The sequence below is a fragment of the Falco punctatus genome, assembly GCF_963210335.1.
Source record: "Falco punctatus genome assembly, chromosome: 1".
NCBI classification, from domain to species: Eukaryota; Metazoa; Chordata; class Aves; order Falconiformes; family Falconidae; genus Falco; species Falco punctatus.
The window spans coordinates 47726913-47750080 of NC_137580.1; the positions used below are offsets into that span (position 1 = coordinate 47726913).

General features: G+C 39.9%; 1 protein-coding gene across 5 annotated transcripts in view; it reads left to right on the top strand.

Annotated features, from left to right (window-relative positions):
- Window positions 1-23168, top strand: part of SH3BP2 (SH3 domain binding protein 2) — a 92860-nt gene that overhangs the window by 49551 nt on the left and 20141 nt on the right. Inside the window, exon 1 of one of the 5 annotated variants that reach the window (XM_080410635.1) lies at window positions 3371-3563. The exons of 2 other annotated variants lie outside the window; for them this stretch is intronic. The gene's annotated coding sequence lies outside the window, so the exon portion shown is untranslated. Of the gene's footprint in view, window positions 1-3370; window positions 3584-3657; window positions 3811-23168 lie in introns of those variants that run through there. 2 more of the 5 variants (XM_080410634.1, XM_080410636.1) reach the window with 2 other exon arrangements.

Here is a 23168-nt window from a genome sequence, read left to right on the forward strand (position 1 = left end):
TTTTAATCTGGCACGTCTTTATTTTTGTAGTTACAGAATTCTCTAATACTTTTCCAGCAGAATACAAGTACCTGAAATTTGACACAAATGTTTCTATTTCCTTGCGAGTGAGTATGTTTTAGCATAGGTTTTACAAGGTAATTGATAGAGTTCCAACAAAACAAAAAACCAAGCAACCCTCCCACTCCACTTTTACCCCTACCCAGGTTAGCATTTTGGATGATGCTTGGTTTGGTGCAGACAGTTTACACTGGGCTCTTTTCAACTTCTGTGCCACGTGAGTGCATAAAAAGCAAGGAAAGAAACTTTTACAGAGCAGCTAGAGCTCAAAGTGTGTAGCGAGCCATCACAAGTGGGAAATCTGGTATACGCAGAGATTCTGCAGGAAACAGAAGGACAGAGTGATCAGCAAATGTAAACCGTGCCTCAAGCCCAGGAAATGAGACTTGCCAAAAGTCAAGCTAAATTAGACATGTGAAGAAAATTATAGCAAATAGACCAAGGGTTGGCAAGCACATTAAAAAAAGAGAAAAAAAAAGAGAACTGGGAAAGAGGAAGCAGGGATGCAATGCAGTGAAGGATAGCATCTTTCTCAGAATTCTGGGTAAGCCAACTAATGAAATCACAAATAAATATTTTCATAAGTCTGTTACTTTGGGAACCTAGTCCAGCTAAAAATCACATACTGTTTTTCATAATGAGGCTTATGCAAATTCTGTGTTGAATAAGAATGGAGGTGAAAGCAACATCGCAGCTATATCCCTTCAAACTGATATGCAAATTTGAAGAGAAAAAAAATTAAGCATGTAGAGGTAAATGGGATAAAATTGATTTTTTTTTCCCCTAAAGTAGACAACGCCAGACTAGTCTGACCATTCTCTTTGCTAAGAGCATGGACTTTTTAGGTTAAGGTAATGTTGTATTTACTGATGAAATGAAGTTGGGATGTTTCCTTGCTACAGATTATTGCAATTCAAAATAACTGGATGGCTTCAATGACTAGAATAATGTAAGTTCAATTGTATATAATACAGTTGTAAGCAGGCAAAAGCTTTATATACAAGTAACGAGTTCATCAGTTTGAGAAAACTTAAGAGCAAGCTCATAAAATAAATATGTTTTCCTGGCATTACATGAGTGTGATCCTAAAAGGTACTGGGGACAGTGTTTTCAGGAAGAATAAGCGTTTGAGTCCTTTCAGCTGGAACACTGCATGCAATTTAGGTCATGCGGAAAGCTTAGCTTGTACAAAAGGAAAACTCAACTGGGAAGAGAGATGGAGAAGGGCCTGTTACCCTGTAATAGAGTTTGTATAAAGACGTGTCAGTTTAGCCTTCAGTTTGGGGGCGGGGAACATTTTCCAATATGGAGCAGGACCAAACAGGACCAAATATGCCTTTCCAGAACATTTGGCAGACCACACAGGTTAATGCTCTGCTATCCAGTAATAACACACACAAATTTTAATCATGGGCTGTACCCTATAAAATGCAGTCACAGGGCATATTCAGCCAACAAAATGAAGGTTCCCCAAACCTGCCTCAGCTCAATGCTGTCAATGCACTAATCTGTCTTCTCTGGAGACTGAAAGTTCTGGGTTTAGTCAGGCAGGAAAATAAATGCTGTAATTTCCACCAACAAAGTCAGGATGTTCTGACACAGAACTTGCACTGGAATCAGTAGAAGTGCTACATACAGCTTTCCTTTTTGTGGTCTTCATGTGGGACTTAATTGTGTTACACAGCCTGCCCATAGTTATACACAGCTGGCAGCCTGTGCAACAGAGAGCTAAGGCCAGGGTAAAGGCTGCTGCTGGCTGCAACTGAGATACATGCTGTGGGAAAGTGTATGAAATTTCATTTTCCTTAGGCCCTGCCAGTGCAATTACTCCCTTGTACTCAGAAATGATCTTTTTCTTCATGTAGAGACTCCTTCAAATCCAACAGTAGATGTTAACAGTGCTGCATTTATATTATGCATCAGTCAAGGATCACCCTTAAACCCCATTTCCTAACCAGCTTTTGGTAGTGTCCGTTTACTTAAAACACAGGGCTTCATTGCACAGACCAAGTACGCTACTGTATTCAGAAGAGGGATTCTCTTTCCTGCTTCATACTGCAGATTCCTGTGAATGACAAAGAAATATACTAATTAATGGCATTCACAGGATGCATCACACCACCTTATTTTCTGACACCAGAAACTACTGTAATACCATTGTAAAGGTTAAAGTCTTTAAAACCTAACGTATTAACTGAATAATCACCAAAGGAATCTGCTGGTTTGTATTCAAATAAACCTAGAGAATTATGCAAAGATCAGTGTTCGAGGAAAATTGCTTTATTAAGTGCTCATTTTCAGTTACGTTCTTGTAATAAAAGTAAATGGAGTTAAAACTGACCACTACCTCTCATACCAGTACTCTTACAGTAGTAATACTACTTTGTCCGTAATTTTTACAAGACAAAAAAATGCATTCTAAGTTGCTGAGCATTATTTAAATAACTTTTTGGTATTTTTTAATATCATGCTTTGGGATATTTTTAAATGTTGGTTTGATTTTTCACTTTTCTGTTCATCTTATTTAAAGAAAAAAATACATTTTTTTTACTTAGAAAAATAAATCTGGGAAGTAATAAAAGGCAAATGGAGAAACAAAGAAAAGCCCAAGAGAATCCAAAATACTAATTTATGATTTTAACAATTAACATGTGAGAATGAGGTGAACTTCATCTTGCCAAATTTTAGAAGTCACCTTTTAGAGCACTTAAAAATACCTTTCCAACTATGTAACATCTCTTGGGGGTACAGGTAAACCTCAGAGTGATGGGGTCTAGCTACCGTGGATATGGGGAAAAGCTGGATGGAATGGGAGTCGAGTGCAGGGACGACCCAGCGCCAGCGTGCCAGCCAGCCTGCAGCCAGCACGGTGCGGGGACCCCGGGCTCTGCCGGCCCCGGGCCCGCCCTGCAGCGCCGCTGGCACCGGTACCAGGGCACGGCGGCCCCCAGCGGCCCGGAGAGCCGGCCGGCGCCCTCACGGCCAGGCTGCCACCGCCCGCCGTGCCCTCCCCGGGCCCGAGGGGCCATGGCCGCCCCCCCCAGCGGCGCCTCCACCCGCTTCCCGATGGACACAGGATTCTGGCAAAGGCTCGTCACCATCTGCAGGTACGTTACAAGCCGCTTTCTCCCTTCCCCCGGTGTCTTCCAGGTAGGGGCCCGTGTCAGACCGATGCCAGACAACACCCGCCCCTACCGGCCCGGGGCACGGCAGCCCTTGTGGCATCGGCGCCCGCTGCTCCGGCACGGCGCTGCCCAGCCCAGCCCAGCCCAGCCCAGCCCAGCGCCCGCCCACCTCTCCCCTGGCGGCCTCCGCCCCGCGGCAGGCCGGAGCAGCGCGGCGCGGCTGTGCCGCCGGCAGCTCCCACCGGTGGGGCGGGCCCGTGCCGGCAGGTGAAGGAAGGGGCGGGCGCTGGGCGCGCTGTCGGCTGCGGAGCGGGGATGAGTGGCGGGCGCGGCGGCTGCCGCCCGCGGAGCTGAGCCGAGCCGGGCCGGGCCGGGCCGGTACGGGCCGGGCGGTTGAGGTAAGCGCCGCTCCGCACGGAGCCCTCCCGGCGGCACCGGGAGGCGGAGGCGTTCCCGCGAGCCGCCCGCTGCCCCCCGCGCGCCCTTCCCCCCGCGCCCCCTTCCCCCCTCACGGACCCGCGCGGGGCGCCCGTGGCGGGGGTGGCGGGAAGGGGCGTCACGCGCATCCGCGTCCCCTTTCTCGCCGGCTCAGCGCGGTGCCGCGGGGCGCCGGGAGACTGCCGAGGTGAGTCAGCGGGAGCCTGGCGGGACAGCCCGCCGGCGGCCCCGGGAGCTGCCGCCTGGCGTGGGGGTGCTGGGGGGAGGCCGGTTTCCCTCATGAAGGACTTCTGGAAGTTTCCCTGGGTTCGGTCCGTGTCCTTCCGCAGCTGCGTGTCGGTGGGATCGCAGGTGACCCATGGCGCGGCGGTGGGGATGGTGCCGTGCCCGCCGCCGAGGGAAGTGGTGGGAAGGCGCCTCGTGTTTCCCAGTCCCAGGGGCTGGCACCTTCGGTTCGGTGCCGCTTTGGTCGCTTGCAGGTGGAACGTGGGACAGAGACAGCTGGGCAGTGGGAGCCCGCCCGCCCCTGAGAGGGGGAAAGGCTCTTCAGGGGAAAGAGCAGCAGTGTAGGTGCTTCCCTCCGGGAAGGAAAGGGTGGAAGAACTGCGCTGTTTCCCTGCTTACACCGAGCCTTGGGTTTAGTGTTGAGTTGCGAGGTCAGGAGTAGTTGCCTAGCATTTCCAGCGAGAACATAAATACATGTTAAAGGTTGAGGCAAAACTTTTTAGAGATGAAGTATAGAGCGCAAAGGCATTTTTGACAGTATTTGCTTCATTATTACTATCTTCTTCATATCCCTTCAGTCTCCGGAGCTCCCTCATAATTACTTGGGTCAGGCTGTTACTTCTGCGTTTGAAGTTCCTGTGCATCTACAGGTGCAGGCTCTGTGCAGGCGATGTGCTGCGCTGCTTGTATCGCTAGAAAGCAAGGACACCTGGCACGTGTTTGTTTAATTTGTCAGCTTTTTTCCCCACAAGGGACCGGTGCAAACTGGTAGCAACTTTAAGATACTGCTATCCAGAATGAATTGAGAAGGTGGATAAATGTTTCCCCTCCTACCCTTCTGTCTGATAATACCTCGGTTTCTGGGTCTTGATGATGCCAGCAAAGAACAGTAGTGGGACTGAACCTTGTGCCTTGTCTAACTTCATCATTACAGAAGAAGAAGTAACGTTGCCCAGCGGATGCCAGAGAGCCTCTCCAGCTGGTGTATGCGCTCTGGCTTGCCGAGGCACAGACAGGATTTTGCTTTCCCGTGTGAAATTAGTTGCACTAAATTGGTGTGTTTCATGCTGTGAAAAGTGAATTTCCACTTTCACCCTGCTCTTAGTGTTAATGTCTTAGGGGTTGTGAAACAAATTCAGATCTGAGTAATTATACATCGCCTCTGTTTATTTTTGATTGTATAGGAAATTGTAGAGCTGGAGCCTCTGCAGTTTATTTCATTCACATACTTCTTTCATGCTACAGACAAAAGTGGAATTAACTTGCTGTTTTTCTTTTAGGCATAACATGTTTCTTTCCCTTCCTGTTACTGTATTTTGGAGCCATCTTTCTGTTGCAAGAGAGCTGATTAATAGATATACCCCTTGCCAATATTCTGTAACTGAGGAGTCAGTTCTGGGTCAGCTTAGTGGTGGGTTAAATGCTGTTTCCTGTTTGTAATTCTTTTGTTTTAAAGTCTCCCAGTTCTCCATAAACTTCTCTGCAAAGCGTGACAAACTTGATGCTACAACATCTAAAAAATAAAGAGCCTTAAGTTTATAAAGGAGGGAAATAGAGATGCCTGTTCTGAAAAAGGTTTAAAGTTTTCAAACCAGTAAGAATGAGTACACCAAGATAAATTCCTGCAGGCATCTCAGGCAGGGCTGTCTGAGTAAGAGTTCCTGTGTTTGAGGCCAGTCTGATAAACTGACTGTGATTCTGCAAGCTCCTGCAGGCAGATGAACTCCCTGTACTTCTAAGACCAGAGTTCCAGTCTAATTTTGTTAGAAAGCTTAGTTACCCTAACACCACCACCACAAAAAAAAAAAAAAAAAAAAAAAGGCATCCCAAAAACCCAAACCCAAGACTGGGGGTGTGAAGAGTCTTCTAGAATTTCTTACTTAGGTAGACATGGAGTAGTCTCCTTTGATAGAAAACCAAACATGACAGCCACTTTGGTAATGAATACAAAGTAGAAATGAAAATGCATTAAAAACTAACAACTTATTCCTTACAACACTAAAACACAAACATGGATGACCGAAAGGCATGTATGTATATGTCATTTTACCTGTAGGAAAAGTGCTTTTAACACTCTAACCCTTGTGGTTACATTGTTTGCTCTTTGCCTGGTAGTCCTTAGGTTGATTGTACCTTTATTGTTATGCATTACAATATGGCAAGATTGCAGTAATAGACTAATATCAAGTGTTTTAACTTGATGACATTGACTTGCTGTTGGTATATCTTCCAGTCTGTTTGACATGTTAGACAATGGGTAACTTATGCTTTCATCAGACTATCCAGCAGTTTCATAAGTTGTTTGGAATGTGTAGCCCTGCAAATATTGTGTCAATTAATTGTTGCTGGCTTAAGCCCTGATTTCAAAAGTATTTACAGATGTAAGTAACCCTATTAATTGTAAAACTGATAGTTTGTATCGCTGTAGGGCCAGGATCTTGGCTTACTACTTCTATTGGACCTTGCAGGAAGGTTCATACAAGGTCAAACTCTCAGCAAAATTGATGGATAGGTCTGTAAACAATGGTGAGAACTTAGAACAGTTACTAGGGGATTTCCAAAGTAAATTGGTTTTGTTTAAATATGAAGGTATTGATTGATACGATGATTCTTCCGTGATGTGTTTTGTCTTCTGATGGGGATTTCTGAGGGAAGAGAGAAAATAACCTCCTAGATGGCTGCTCCTCTCTTGCGTAGCTAAGCATTCTTCTGGTCTTTTTTTACAGTAAACTTATTTCATAAAGGCATTTCCTCATGGCATTGCTTCACATCTCCTTTTGAACGTTTACTGTAGTGGAAAAAACAGTGTCTGGAATGGAGCTAGGAGTCGGGAAATCAGAGGGTTTTAAGGCAGCCTCAGAGGTAATCTGAGAGACACAATACATTTCCCTAAATATGATACTAAATAGAATGTGCATTTTTATACTATTATCACATATATCACACTCTATTCCACTAATATTTCTGAACTGTTGCTAACTCCTGTTAATCAACACCTCTTCTATTCATCTTATGCTAGGAAGTTTAGACAAGTTATGCCTTTTGTGATGCGCTGAGGAAAGAATTGAAGGCACTGAGGTTTTTGATCAGTGTAATCACACTAGGTATCATTGCAAACTTTCAGGAATTACTTATCATGCTGTATATTAGAAGCATATGTATCATTAGATTGCTTGCTTAAGACAGAGGACTAGGCCAGAACATATTACAGAATTATCAGTACACCGTGCTTTCTAAGAGGAATATGTTGTTTCCGCACTATTTTTCCAAGACCTGTTAGAATTTTTTCAATCTTGCCTCTTCTCCATAAACTCCTATGCTGAATTTCTTATTTCTTTGTTAAAAAGAAAGGGGGTTGAAGAGTCCATGTTTCATTTAATTCATGCAGGAATCTGAAAACTATTTTTCCCGAAGTAAGGGATGGATTTTAAACAGGGCAATAGTTAGGGGAGAATGCAGAGATATGACTTCCTATGGAAACAAACCTAAATGTTTTCTCCCTATCCCAGCATACCAGGGTAACTGAAGTTATTTATTTTACTTGCATGCCAGCCCATTTCCAGTAATGACCAAGTTCTTATCTCTTCCAGGGTGGTGTTATTGCAGTGGTTACACGTATCTGAGTATCTTTGGCAGAAAGATACTTGAAGATGATGTACAGTGTGGAGAAGAAATTACAATCATACAGAAATCAGACCTTGGCAACATTTAAGTCTTCAGCTCCTGCAAACTTTGTTCTTAGGAGCCAAAAAGATACTATCTTGCATGCCAGTTTTAAGGATGCTGTTGCATCTTCCTGCCACAGTCATGGGTTGGTTTAACCAGACTAATTCAGGTATCCCTGAATTAGGGCTCTCTCTAAAGTAGTTCTGACAAATCTTAGCTTCGTGGAAAGTGGACATTCTGGATCTGTCTCCTAAAAGATTTGTAAAGAACTGAGCTAAACAGCCAAAGCCCTGCTTATTTCATATCAGCTAAGTTCAAGAATAGCTGCTTACTGAATCTTGTTGCTGGATTGATCTGCCTGTCTGTGGTTGCCTAGAGGTAGGGAAAACAGACTGTTGCTTTCTTACAGTCTTACCTGTCCAGAAAGGCCACAGATAAAACTCTAAGAAGGCTAGGGAACTGCTGGTTTTGTCCTCTTTGTTTGAAAATTCTCACTGCTCAACTGGTTATGGTTAAAGTGGTTAAAGCTTTCTGAATTTTTATTTTATTTACACTGTTACAACATTGACTGACAAACTGTACCTCAGTAATAATGTATGATCAGGATGGCTTCTGTCCTAATGGAATAGTAGGTACATTTGAATCATTAGCTCTGTTCTGTCTTCAGGGAATTCATATGTCTTTAATTCTCCACCTCCCTATGTTGCTCTTCTAGTGTTAATTTGTCAAAGAAGAAACTTCCCAATTCAAGCTAGCTTTGTATCGGTACATTTTTAGCAGGTAAACACTTTTTCCATAGTTAAATGCAGCTGCTCTACAGTAACTTACAAAAATATGAGCTTTGTTTCTGTCATTGTAAAGTATTTCCTTGGATATGTCAGGACAAGAAGATGGGAATTCTGGGTTCTGTTCTTCATAGTATATCTGACTCTATGTAGGCAGTGGTGCTGTATATTGTAGTGTGTGAGCACTTGGGGATGACTGGTAATTCCTGATAATTCTGAGCGGATTAAGTGCCTACAGAGACTTTTAAAGCATGGAAATGGCTTTCACTCTCCGAAGGAACATTTAGACAACTTAATTTCTGTACACATATTTGAGATCACTTTACAAAAACTGTAGAGTGGTCCACATAAACAGATTATGATTGTTGTTGCTTGATGTAGTAGAGATTGCAAGTAAACTTTGTTTACATGTACAATATCATCTCCTCCTGACACATGCATGCACAAAGGACTTGCATGTATCGCTGTAGAACACTTCATTGATGTTCTTGATTGTTTCAGTGCAGGGAATATAATACAACCCCCAAACAGGAAAGTTATTGAATGTATTTAACCAAGGCTTTTATTTCGTTATCCCTTCAGCTTTGCCATAAATGAGAGTACTAGGAGAAACTTGGATTTATGCCTTTAATTATGAGCTCACCTGTAAGGGCTCTTCAGACAGGAAATCTTCCATTCCCGATGGTTTCCTCAAAATATTAAAATGGCATTTCCATCAGAACTCATATGGGAGCAACAACTGAGCGAGGTAACAGCCTTAATAATTCTTTAAGAAATCTGGTGGTCATGCCGAGTAATGTTTAATTCTTTCTGTGAGCACGAAACACCTGAAACTTAAGGTTGTGGGGTTGTTTGGTTGGGGTTTTTTTGTTAGGAACACAGTACAAATATGCAAAGGTTGTGAATGAGGTCCCAAAGAAGAGGGAATTCTATATATTTTAAGCAAACATTTATTCACTTTCTTTCAGGGGGCCTGTACTGTATATTTTAAGCCTTTCTGGTAATTGAAAGGATAATATGCAGTTTGAAAACCCCAGAAACTAAAATCTCTTGGTGTAGTAGCTGGAGCATCAAAAGAAGCAAGACTCAAATTTAGTAGTTGCCAGCATTCAGTACTACTGAAATATGATAACTAATAATAATTCTTTTATATATATAAAATATAATAATAAGGATGCCTTTCTGGGTCTCTGGACACTTTTGCAGAGTTCACATGTCATTGAATTATTTCAGTTCTCAGAGTCTGAATTAATTTAGGAGTTTCTGTATAGATAAAGCACAATTTTTTCCCGGTAAAGGAGATAACAGTTTCACAGACTGGAGCAGCTGTCTTGTTGTCATGTGGATTGAGACTCACTATGTCAGGGTGTAGTCGTTCTTTCCTTAGTGTGTTCAGCTTTCTTGTGTTTGTTCACCTTCTCTGCCCCTGTTCCCCCTATCCAATAATTGTATTGCTGTCTTTTTACCATTCAGCATACCTATGGGAGTGGTAACAGCCTGTGGCCTCAGTCTTCAGGTAGAGATGGATTTTTTTGTTTTCTCCTTTCTTTGTCAAAATTGATGGAGTTACAGGAAGACTGGAGGTGGATCAACTATTTCTCTTGCCAATTATTTTTGACTCTGCTGTGCAGCAATAGTGCAATATGCTTTTTGCATGTATGGAGCGATACTGCAGTGATGCTAGAATTCAGGCACTGTATTAGTTTTGGTGTAGTTTCAGTGAGTTTAAAAAAAGAAACCCCCACACTGACCGACCAGTGCTTCTGGACAGCGGCTGCTAACACCCGAGCAGAGGAGGAGGAGCTATATATAGGCCAGAAGTTTACTAAAGGACCCAGTTCTTACCACTGGCTCTTAGTGTCTTATGTTACAGTTCAACTCCTGTTTTACAGCTAATTTTATGTTTCCAGCGTCCTGGCTTAATACTGGTTATCAACTTCCAGTTAAGTGATTAGTTCCAACTTGCTGTAGAAAAAACCCCCTGCATTGTGGAGTTTGAATGATATTCCTCAGTCTTGCTTCTGGGGGTACTTGGAAGGAAGAGGCTGGGAGAATCCAATGGCACCAGTGTGCATGCCTGGAACTGTTGCTACCTCAGAGATCTTTGTCTAAGTGTTGACTAAAGAGAGAGAGATGATGTGTGCTGCAAGACTCATCATGAAAGGTGATTTACGCGTAACAGACATGACTACAAGCAAAGGATTTCTCCAGAGTTTGAAGCATATCCAAATAAACAAGAGGAGACAGAGTAGTAAAAGGAGTTAGGAAGATTTAGGATTCCTAGGTTTAGTACTACTTTGGTAAAAAAACCACCCAAAATACAGCATACTGGGTGATGGAAATGTAGTCTGGATGTGTGGGTTTTCTCTCTATTAGGATAAGAGTGTGAATTTAGACTGGGCTTCAGTGACCTGAACTCCATTTTTCCTAAGGAGAAATGCACTTTTTTGTTGTTCAGGTTAGCCAGCCTGGAACTGCCAGCTGAACTGCATCTTCTGATGTTATTCTGCTTTAACAGATGGAAATAAGGTCAGGTCTAGTTTAGCTGGCAGTCTTCCTATTTAGATGAACCATGAACCTGTGCTGTGCAATTTAATAACTAATCCTTAAACACAAACAAGACTTAAATTCTAAGTGTTCTTAAATTGAGATGACTTTAACTCCAGCTTCATCTTGTATTAGCACTGAATTTTTCATTTAAAGATATGTAAAATAAAAACCAAGAACCCTTAGAGGAGGGAATCTTACTTAGCACATCAGTTTCCACTTTCATGCTCAGTTCTCCAGACAAATAAGCTTCCTGCTCACCAGGAGAGCTTCACTCTGCTGCAATCAGTCACTGAGATGACTTTATTTATGCAGCACTTCAGGGCAGTATCTCAGATCCTGAAACGGATTCTAGTAAAGTGTTAAAAGCATGTGTTACACATTTTTATTTTTTAGTGTAATAACTGCTTAGTAACAAAAAAGGAAGAAGAGAGGCGGAAGTAGATAATGTTGTGGATACATCGGTCTTGTCTGGTGAAATATGGCTTGTAAGACAAAAAAAACCCCAAAGTGGTTTGGTAGGAAGCTTTGTTTCGCCGTTCTATTTTTAACTTCAGCTACTGTAGTATAGACATTAATCATCATTCTGGAAACAGTAATTTTTGTGAGTATTTGCATATTTTCCTATTAAATAAATGGTAGTCTGTTGAGGTGGGAGGAAAAAACTCATTTTGAGTTAAAAAGTGTTATGAACTATGATTTTGGGGGTTATATCCTGTTGAACCTGTAGAAGTAGACTCTGTATTTGGTCTGTGATTTCCTTTCAATATCTGCATGTAAATATTATTCCAAGTTAAAATATCTTTGAAATAGTCCATCTCATGTTTTATTAGCTCTCTTAATTTTTTTTACAAGACTTACTGTACTTACTAACATTTTGACACGAGTGAGGGACAATCTCTCTATTGGTGTATTTGTAAAATGTGTTAAAATTCTTCTATAAATTAAAAAGTTTTGGTTTAAATGCCACATCCCTACAAACTTCATCTCAAAGTCTACCTAGTTCCCCTTGATTTCAGCAGAAGTTGCTTGCATGCGTCTAAGGGCTGAAGTTGGCATTCAAACCAGAATGTACTTAACCTTGAGAGCTAGTTCCTGCAACCAAGCAGCAGAGGCTTAAATTATTAGTCTCTAATCTTGTGACAACGCTACTAAAAAGAGTAAATCATTACCTTGATGTTGCTTAACAGTAATTCTATTACAACATGCCACATAATTGTTTGTTTCTCGTAGACCAGGCTGGAACTCTGGAGAGACTGAGTTCAATGTATTACAATTGCAATACAGTTGCTTTCTCAAGTGAGAACATCTCTTATGTCAGAGCACTGTGGTATGATCTTATTGCAGAAATGGCATAGGTTGTTACTGAACATTGTTCCTTCATTATATTCGCTCTTAAACCTTTTATACAAATCTAGCAATTGCACTGTTTTGACCAAGGCTATATACAGAAGTCAGCTTCTGGTATTTCCTTATATTAATAAAACTGTACACTTCAGATACATAGGCATGTGTAAGAGCAAGTTGTCTTTTTTCATAGCTTTTGTACTTGCCTGTATTCCTGGAAGGATTAGCATTTTTTCTGCTCTGTGTCCTGATAATGACGTAGAAAGAAATTTAGCACCAAGGAACCTGGACTATGAGCCTACAGGTCCTATTGACAGATGAAAGACTTATAATTAGTTAATTCAAAATTGATCTATAAACATGACTAACCAAAGTGAGGCTCTGTTTGAGCAAAAGAGTGACCTGACTTGCACAGCTGCTGACCATCTGCAGCTGTTAATTGCCTTTAATCAGTCAGGCTTAAACATTCAAGCTTTCCACTGTAATTTTTCAGCCAGTTAATCAGAATCTGTTATCACGCCAGATAGGTATGTTGTGGAGTGGGATTTGTGTATACAGACTTCTGGTGTTGTGTGGAGAAATATGCTTTCTGCTGTCAAAGTGAGCATGCCACCTGTGGGAGCACAATCAATCCTGTGCAGTCTTTGTTGTTTGGTGTCTAGGAGAGAGTACTTACCTTTGATTTCTAGCTGGAGGCTTGTATTAGGGCTGTAAAGAGGTGAATATACTCAATGGAATGCTAACCAGAAGGGGTTTTCTGAGAAGACAAAATACCCATTGCAGCAGGGGCACACAAGTCTTGCTATAAGATTAGTAGTTCTTGTCCCACTGAAGAGCCGGAGGTAGAAAACTACCTTGAAGAATACTAAGGGATTCTATACAACAGAATTTGGTCCTATGTGTAGGAGAACTTGAACAAATAATAAGATGATGCACAGTCTGGCCCAAATTTATTCCAGTCCCACCACGAAGAAGCTTGTGTGGCTACTCTTAGGAGTAAGTTATGTATGGCAGACTGCTGGGATTATGCTAGGTAAATACTTGATGTATGACTGTGCAGTGGGGGAGGGAGAGGAACTTGGAAGGGAAAGCAGAATATTTTAAATGTACTTTTCATGTTTAAATTAGGAGAACAGAGTTAGATAGCTGTTCTCTAGCTACTTAAAGGAAATTATTGTGTTTGTGGGAAGCTGTTACGGGAAGAACTCACAGTGGAATTCTTTTTTCCCTCTGAACTCAAAGCCTCAGTGAGTCATTTCCCTCTTGCACATTGCCCCCCTCCCCCTGGCCCTAATTTCTGTCCCTGGGCAAATATCACAGCTGTTGTGAAGATGGTTGTAGTCCAGGAAACCACTGATCTGAGTGTCTGAAGAGGCAAATTGAAGCATTATGAGAGGAATGTGTGAATTTGCTGAATCTCACATCTTTTGCTTTGAGAGGTGCAGATAACCTTTCTAATAAGGATGGAAACAATGCTGATAAGGTGGAATACCATATTTCCAAATGTACACAGTCCTAGATGATATCAAAGTGATCAAGTCCAAAAACTTATCTGTGATATTGGCACTATGCCTGCTGTGCTTCTGCTGCCAGACTGTTTCTCCACAGCTGCATGGCATCCCTACTCCCTCAGTGGAGAGCAGTTGTGTTTCTTCTCCTTGCTGGCTGGCAGCATTGCTGCTTAGCAGAGATGGCCAGGGCTTGGCTTATTGGTCCTAGAGGATTGAGAGGACTGCTGGGGGTAGGAGGATATCTTAGTGGAAGAGAAGGGTGTCACAGTGCTTGCGATGCCACCTGTGTGCTTACACTGTGGGATTCAGCTCCCCAGCAAAATTGGATTGGCAGGTGGCAAGAGATTAGTGACAAATCTGTTAGTTAATAAAGATGTACTAACCTCTGATCTAATGGGCTGCAACAATACCATGCTACTTAATAATTACTTAATAGTAGGAAGCTTACTGCTGAGCTATTGAACTGGGAGCTAGGTCTCTTGTTCCAGAGTTGGAGATCTTGCTCCAAGGAATGTGGTGCTTGATTGATGGGCTTTTTTATTGAAAGCCAAGCAGAAAGGATTTGCAGCAGTGTCTTTGCGATAAAATGTGGCAATTAGAAGTATTTTTGCTTGAAACTTTTCATTTAGCAACTTTATACAATTCCCTTCCTTCCTGGAGTGATCCCTTACATTTCAGATAGCAAGAAGCAAGTTAATTAGGCGAGTGCTTCCAATTAATTGTCGCTTCTATCCCTATGCCATTTCTATCTTGCTAGTCAACATACTGAGTAATTTGGCCATGTGTTACTCATTCCCTGTCCTTTTTGTAGCCTGAAAAGGAGATGATGGAAAGTGCATGGTCTAGTGGTCTGGCAGGATTTTGCTCTAAATGCATTTGCTGGTCTGTTTCAGTTGAGAAGTGTGGAAGAAAGTCACCTGGTAAATGAATGGGGAACTGTGAAGTGTAATTCTTACTTTCTTATGGAAACAAAAGTTGTGAGAAAGCTCTGTCTCCCATGAAGTCTTTATCAGTTGTAGTAGTGGTGATGGCCAGTGTTCCTTTCCTTTTTTTTAGTTTCTTGTTGTTGGTTTTCCAGGTTTTTGAGCAGCTCGCAGGTAAAGACCAAATATGAACTTGGCTTGGTAGTCAGACATGAGTCCACATGAAAATCTCATGTGTTCCTAATAATCCCGTGCTGAGAAGGAGATAAACTATATTGCTATTGGTGTCCTAAGGTCTGATGGTTTTATGTTGCATATTTCAGCAACATCACCTAGAAAAAGAAGAGGAATCTTGTACTAGGGAGTGAAAAGGATTGACAGCAGCATACTGTAGAACAGCCAAAATACCAAAAAGGATAGTGAGCCTTGGAGAATAGATTCCTTGTGATTTCTAACCGATCAGTTGCATCTCCAGCAAAGTAGAATGAAAAATTACAAAGAAAATATATGTGGCATTCCAAATGAGCAAAAATTTGAGCTTTAAGATTTCAAGGTATATAGTACATAGCAAGAACTCTTTCAAGACCAATTGCGTATGCTTCAGTCTTAATGCTTTCTAGTATTCTCTCTATCCTTTCTGAATTAAGGCTTATTTTTTCACATTCAGTTAAATTGTAACTATTGCAGTCCTTGCACTTGCTATTTTTGATTGTGCCGTGCCAGCTGCTGCTTCTCTGGTAGACTGCACAGGAGAGGAAGTGGCACTGGAGCAATGGAAATGAAGCACAATGATTTTGTTACTTCCCTGATGCCCATTTCAAAAGAAAACCAAGAAAAGGTTTTACTAACAGTTACTACAATTATGAATGTCTTATCTGGACTTAAAAGGTAAACAAATTTTATTACGTCTTGTGAACAATTCGACCTATTCTTTTTAAAAATAGGTCAAGTGAAGATTATTGAATCTGTAAGTTAATGCTTTTGCTACTTTTCTTTTTTTCTTGTGGAAAGAATCTACATGAGATCTTTGGAAGAGGAACAACTACTTCTCTAGTATCTTAATACTCTTTCTTAGGTGCAAATAAAAATGGATGTACTTGTTTGTAAAGTTAGAAAAAATTGGCACCATGTTGTAGCTGGAATAATCTAACCACCATCTGTTATGGTTCTTCTAAGAAAAACAAAATAGCCATAAATGCAAGACTAGCACTGTTAATCAAAACTAGTATTATGCCCCTTTTTGTTAAAGGTGGTTCCTTTAACAAAAGAATAGACTTTATTTATATACACCCACATATTATGCTACATATGTAATGCATGTATGTATGTAAACATGGACAGATATAGGTGGAATATAACCTGAATAACAGGAGGTGGAAAGAGTCTGCAGTTTTACCTAAACCAAACTATTTTCCAGGATGTGCCTTTAATAACCATAACGATGCTTTTGTTTCTTGGGTATGAAAAGACCTTTGTTGAGTAGTCAAACTGCTTCTTGTAATTTTCCTTTTTTAAAAGTGTTTCTTTGGAGCAAAAACACTACTGATAGATTAAGCAGGATATCTCCATTGGTTTATTGTATAAACTGTACGTGCTTTTGTGATTATATCAAAATCCTTGCTAACCTGTGACGATACTAAATTTAGAAATATTTTATAAAATTAGTAGACAATTTTTCAAGTATGTAATGGCATAATTTTAGTTGGAAGCATTGGGACTGTTAGGTTTTGATCTACTGGAGACATACAGAAATTCACATAAATGGAAAATAAACTCTGTTATAACCTGGGAAATGTATTTCATTAAAATCGTGGCTTACAAGTTAGCAATAAATGACTAGAATGCATGAAAGACTGATTATTTTCTGGAAGAAGGGGAGACTTTTTGGCCAGTGTAATGCACTTATTATACTTTCTAGTTTACCTGTAAAGCTGAGAGTTCTTTTTATGGCTGTAGATATAAATGTGTGTTGGTAATGTGTGTCTACACTTTGAGATATTAAATAAATAAAGTTTTTTGGAGGATATTAAATGTGTCAGTCCATGTGGTTTCAAATACTGTATAAAATGTTACAAATGCCATTAAGTATTTTAAAAGCGTGCAGAAACAGGACTTTCTTCCTTAATGCAGCTTCTGTAGACCTTTTATTTTGTGATGAGAGTAACACACAGCTGAATCAATGCATCTGTGATATGTATGATCTGTCATTTGATTTAGGTCTGTGCAAACTTGTTCTATTTACTCTGTGAAGATGTCAGGTTTGATTACTTAGGTTGAAATAGGGCAAATCCCATTGACCCAAATCCCTAAATTTCCTTTGTGCAAGTGAAATCCAGCTTCGGTTCTTCATTGTGTACAGTAAGTGTCTCGTATTTAGAATGCCTTAAGAATATCTAGGATGTGTATAGCAGGAAGATAATCTGTAAATATTGTAAAAGCTTCTGCTGGAAGTTTTACGTGTTCCATATGAATTCTGTGGAGGACCAGAACTTGGAAATGAAAGAATGGTATATGGACTCCTTGGACATAATGACTATTAGTTCTAGGCAGTGCACAAAATGTAAGATTTTTGGAGGTCATAAGGAAGAGTGCACTTTTATCATAACCAGTTCATCTCTGTAAAGAGTCTGGCTGCACTGTTTTGAAAGAGCTTTTCAAAGAAGCCTCACAAGAGAGAGCGGTGCACTGAGGCAATGTATTCTTTGTAGCTCATCTTGCTAAGATCATTAGAAGGGTTGCTGGCGTTTATAACGCACAATTTCTTTAAGAACTGTATACATATGTGGTTTCATATATATATAGATGTATATGTATTACTTTTATTTATTACACACTATAAATAAAGTTTTGGAGGTGAAAAGCCAGTGAGGCCAGGAGTCAGCCAGATGTTCTTTGGAGCAGCTTTGATGCAACCATAAGAATGGAAAGGATAGATAAAGCTATTAGATGTTTAAGAAAGGGCTCAGAAAGAAGCAAGTTCTGTATGATAGTGTAGGTTAATATCATGCCAAGAAGCATCTTTACATTAAAGGGGGGGGGAGGGGGGGGGAGGGGATAATCTAACTGGGCTGTAGAGTCTATGTAAAAAATCCCAGGATTCTGCTAGATTAAAACTTCAGATGGAATAAGTCCTTACATCTTAATCTAAAAAAGAAGAGTTGGTGGGAAGGAAATGGAAATATCTTTTAAAGTGAATGTTCCAGTTTACAGGCACTTTTTTTTTTTTTTGTCAATCACTTGATGGCACAATAGGAATAGCTGTACGTATAGAGTGAGACCTAAGGCATGTTACAGAAGAGTGTAAGAACTGGGCAAACATATGAAATACTTTTCCAGCCTACAAATGTGCAGCCCAGGAGCTTACCGGTGTCATTTTGAAGTGCCAGAGACTGAGATCTTGGAATCTGAGATGGATTTCTGTATTCCCAGTTTCTCAATTGCTGTGCATTAAGCTAGATGCATTACAGCATTTTCCTTTTTTGTTTTCTTTTCCTCCTCTGAAATATTAATGATCACCACTCTAGGAAGGGTCTTGATTTACGTGTGCAGTACTAGTAAATCCATTTGCATTATCTTGAGTTTTCTGGAGTCTTTGTCCCAGTGTGAATGAGTTAACCCTTGTAAGGGCTTTTATAAAGTATCTGTCCTGACTTTCAAGGCAGGTTAGAAAAGGAGTTGATTTGATAAGAAGTGTTAAGTGACGTCAAGATCAGATGGAAAGTAAGAATCTAGAACTTGTATTTTAGCTCCTTGCCTTGGACCTGTCTTACCATCAGGTGTTCATTACTTTTATTATATGATGTGCTTTTTTTGTAGCTATTGTGAAACCTTTCTGCAAACCTTGTTAGCACTGTGCCAGTAATATATTTGATTAGGCAAACTGATCTGTGTTGTAAAATAAGAATGTTGTTGTTCATGTCTTATGAAGTATTGCATATGAATGTCTTGAAAGTAGACCTGCATGAACTCACTTTTGAATGCAACTCTACTGCTTCGGAGGCATAGGTCAATATCGGTCTAATCCTTGCTGTTGGAATTCATTTAAACAAGATTTTAAGGGGGAATAAATTTTGTCCTTTTGGTCATACTTCTGAAGCAAGTAGCGATTTCCATAAAAGAAATGATAGTATAAAACGGCATTGTCCAATTTGTCTTGTAGAAGCAGCTCATTGCATGTGATTATATATTTTTAGTGTTAAGTGATATGAAATGACTGTTCCCTCTTATGTCCTACAAATTAAGATTGGTTGTTTACTGCTGTCTTTCTGGCGCAGCCTTGCAGTGTCCATTTGTTTTAATTTTAAGATGTTGACCTAAAATCTCAACTATGTAACATCTGGTGTTTACAATTAAATTCAGCTTTTGTAGAAGGTAAGCATGAGCTTGCAGAGATTCTTCTTTCCCCAGTGTATGTTAAAAAAACCCAAACAAACAGAAAAGTATCTACCTAAGTGATGAAATATATGGTAGCCTTAAATCCTGGCTATTGTAATCCATGCCTCTGCCTGTTTCAGTCCCTTGATTTAGTGTTTTGCGTGGAGGAGGTAAGTCATAAGGAATACTTACGATTTACAATGTCCTTGAGAGAAGTTCATATAGTGATTTAAGAGGGAGCAGTCAGTGGAATCAGAATAAAGAAAACTTGTTTCTGGTACACCTACTTGCTTGCGTGAGGTTTTGAGCACAAGGAGCTTCAAAGCTGTTGAAGGTTTAGCGTTAGCAATACAGGCTAGTTGGACCTTCTAGTTCTGTAAGTTACACTTACATGGTTATTAGCTTATTTTGAGATTCTGCTTCCTAGTCAGAGTTTCCAAGCATGAGAAGAACAAACTCCAAGACTTTTCACTGCATCATTACTTAAAACATACCATCTACTGTGTTGTACAGCACTATAGAGTGAGTCTTAGCATTTATACTTTGTCTTTAAAGTGTATCACATAGTCTCTTTACAAGCAAAATAAAAATAGGAAATGGTTGTCTCATTTTGTTTTCCCAGGATCTGACAACAGTTGAGTTTCCTTTTTGGTGCTGGCTGTACTGTAGCCGTTTGCCTGTAGAGGTGTATTTTCTTAAATAACAGGTCACTGCAGCCCACCAGAAGGAGAGGGGAACATGCAGGCTGGAAGGGCTGACATGACTAAATGCTTCCTCTAAACCAGGGCTTGCTGAATTTCTTTAGTATTAAATCAATTGCTTCTTTTATTGGGGTCAGCAATGAAGTTTATAAGTTTACTCATTGCAGTTTTTTGCTGGTAGATATTCAGAAGGACTTTCTTTATAAGCTTCATGTGGTTTGGTTGCTTTTAATATCCTGCTGCAGGAATGTTTTAGAATTGCTTATACTCAGTAATTTTTCTGTTGACTTGCATATACGCTCAACGTGAAATATTCTCTTTAACTGGAAATAGTAGTCTTGGACCTAAATTTTGTTAGTCTTGTACAAGCACAGTGTTAAATGAGCAGATGGATGTTGTATGTCTTGCAAAAATGCTTTACTGTCAGAAATGGTAGAAAATGGTGAACAGAAGTATAGGCCTCTAAGGTGGGTTTTCACCTTTCTCCTTTTTTCCCCTTGGACTCTTAATGTTCTTTAAATTGGTGTAAGTAAAATTCTAAGAAAACAGAAGAAAATATTTCCTAAGAAGAAACTTAACTTTACATGGCAAGACACCTGCTGGTTAAACGTACATATCACATACACTTTATAAATGGTAACAGATATTTGGTTCCCTCTTGTAAATTTCTAAAACCCTTTAGTTGTTGCTTTTACTGAAGTTCAATGGTCTTCCAGCTTAAATGCTTAAAGGTGTTTTGAAACCGAAGTGGAAAATATGTTGTAGTCCAGCAGTGCTTCCTAAATTATCAATTAGGAATACATTAGTGATAGAATTGTATGCAGTTCATCACAAACCAGCCTAGCAGTAAAATTGTTTCAACAGTAATATCTTAGAATTGAAAACTTCTGCCAAGGAAATAAATCATTTGGGGAAACTCCCCCTTGAAGTGTCTATGTGTATTTGGGGAAACTCCCTTTGCAGCTGTCAGCATTACAACTGTCTGCAGGAATAGGACTTTGGCAATCGTACTTCTGCATGGTTACGTGATTTTTGTTTGGTTTTTTTTTTTAATGTTTTTTTTTTACTATGGTCTAGTTCAAATTGTTCTATGAGCACTGATGAAAGGTATCAGTCAATCATAACCATAGCTGCATTTACAGTCTTTTTTACAAGGACTTTGTACATAGGCAACAGCTAAAAAGAATAAAGACCCTGTCCATCTGGTTTGAATAGTAAACAAAAATAGAAGTCTAAGCTTGGTAATGTGTCTTTGAATTTATTTTAAAGAAACATGATAAGCAGCAAAAACATTTAAGATCTTGCCTGTCGTTTTAATTGCTACTTATATCAAGTGTTACTGGTATGGTCTGACTGGCATAGACTTGACACCCAGTTAACTCGCTTCTATACAGTTTTGAGGGGCCTTTTGATTCAATAGAAATCTCTTGACTTGAAAAGCTACTCATAATAAAATTGCCAACATAAAAAATTATGCAATGATAGATGTACTGATCTTATTTCAATCCCTGTTTACAACAGTATGAAGTCTTAGGTTATTTTTCAAGGCTAGCTGATGTAAGAGAATCTGTTAAATGATAAAGTTCTTATATTTCAGTGTTTGCAAAAGGTTCTTCTCTTCCAGCCACACAGTCTAATTTGTTTTTTGCAAACTGTGCATACTTTGCAGATACTTTGTGCCTGTACTTTGGTCTGCAGACCTTTCAGCAATATATGACATTAACCATATCCCAAAATCAAAGTCAGTGTATCATCTTCCAGGACTTGTGCCAAGCTGTTTGGTGAAACAACCAAGGAAAGTTACAGCTTTGTTTTAAAATTTATGCACTCTTTCTGTGAAGCATGGCTTATTTATTGCAGACCAGTGTGAGCTCCAACAATCTGTGTGTACATATTTGGAGTGTAAGAGCAGTGGGGTATAAATAGAAACGTAGAAACTTTTTGATCTGAAGTATCTCTCAATTTTAGATTTAATATATATTATCAAGGCTTCAGCTACCTTTAAAAATATATATAAGTAAAAATAATACTAAAGCTTCAGCTCTTCCTAAGTAAGCTGAATGAGGGAATCATAGCTGACTTTTGGCATTGAAAGAAGTTTTTTTGGAAGTTTTGGCCTCACTTTTCCCCTTTGTTGCTGATATATTTCTTTTTCTTAATTATAATTCTACAGGTCATCCAGCAGAAGTAAATAATACTCTCAATTACTCATGTTTTCACAGGACTGCCTTATCTAGCAGAGGAAGGATTCAGGCAAGTAATTCACACTTGCTCTTTTACAATCTGCAGGTGTGGAGTTTATAGTTGACAAATATGTTATCTCTCAGTATAGTGGATTTGTTTCCACTGTGATCTAGAAACTTGAGAGTAAACTAGTTTGGTAGAATTAATAAAATAATGAAACTCATAGTAATCTACTCCTGATTCAAGCTTATTAAAGTCAATAAAACTTAACAGACTGTGGCCTTTTTTAATGCCTTACTATACTGTAGGCTTTTGTGGAAATATATAATGTATGAACTCTTACATTATTCTGAGTGGAACTTGACTATTGAGCTGACTGCTTGCTGCAGCTGAAGGAAGGTGGGTTTTGTGCTACTTTTTTTTTCTTTGCAATTTTTCTGCCTTGCCTGTTACTGTGCTTTTCTTGCACTGCTTTTATTTATACAGTCCATTCTTGCAGTTTCCTGTAAATTGGTCAGCAAGAGGAAGCTCTTGCTGCAGAGACAGCCAAACCCTTCAGCTAGACCAGTGAATTTATACTGGTAAGGACAGCATAGTGCTAGACGTGTATTTTACTGCTCTTGTTTTCTGTTACCTAAAGTAGGATTGCTTGTCGCTGGGAGCAAGACCTGTTCCCGAACAATGGCAGAGATGATTGGCTGACTTCTGCAGACAGTGGCCCTGCTGGAATGAAATCCAAATGCTGGTTCCTGATGCTTTAGTTCTTCCTTTTCAGGCTATCTGAGTGAAATCTCATAATATTAAAGAAATGAAGTAACTCCTTTTGAGTGAAATTCTCCCTAGGCTAGCTTGGTGCTAGGCTGCTTCTCACCACTGATTTTTGTGGGGACTAATGAAAGTTAGAGGTCTGAAAACAAACTATATACCAGAGTTCCTTACAAGACAGAATTTTGTGTTGTGAAGGAGGATGTATTTAATGCTTTTTCACTGCCCTGACAGACATGTTAATGAAATCCCTAAAGATTTTATGTCTCTTCAGACTTTTTATTTGCAATTTTGAAGCACAACCCTTCTGATAAATGTTTGGTCTAGAAAGTTATGCTGAATTTTCATTCTTCCAGAACCATGAAACATCTAAAATTTGTGGTGGTTTTTTGTTTTTGTTGTTCCTCATTGGAACATCAGCTTGTGTGTGTGCATGTGTGAAATGGCTTCTGTTCTAGCTCTGTGACCATCTTAATAGTGTTGGAAATCACCAGAAAAATCAAAAGGGGATCTTGGA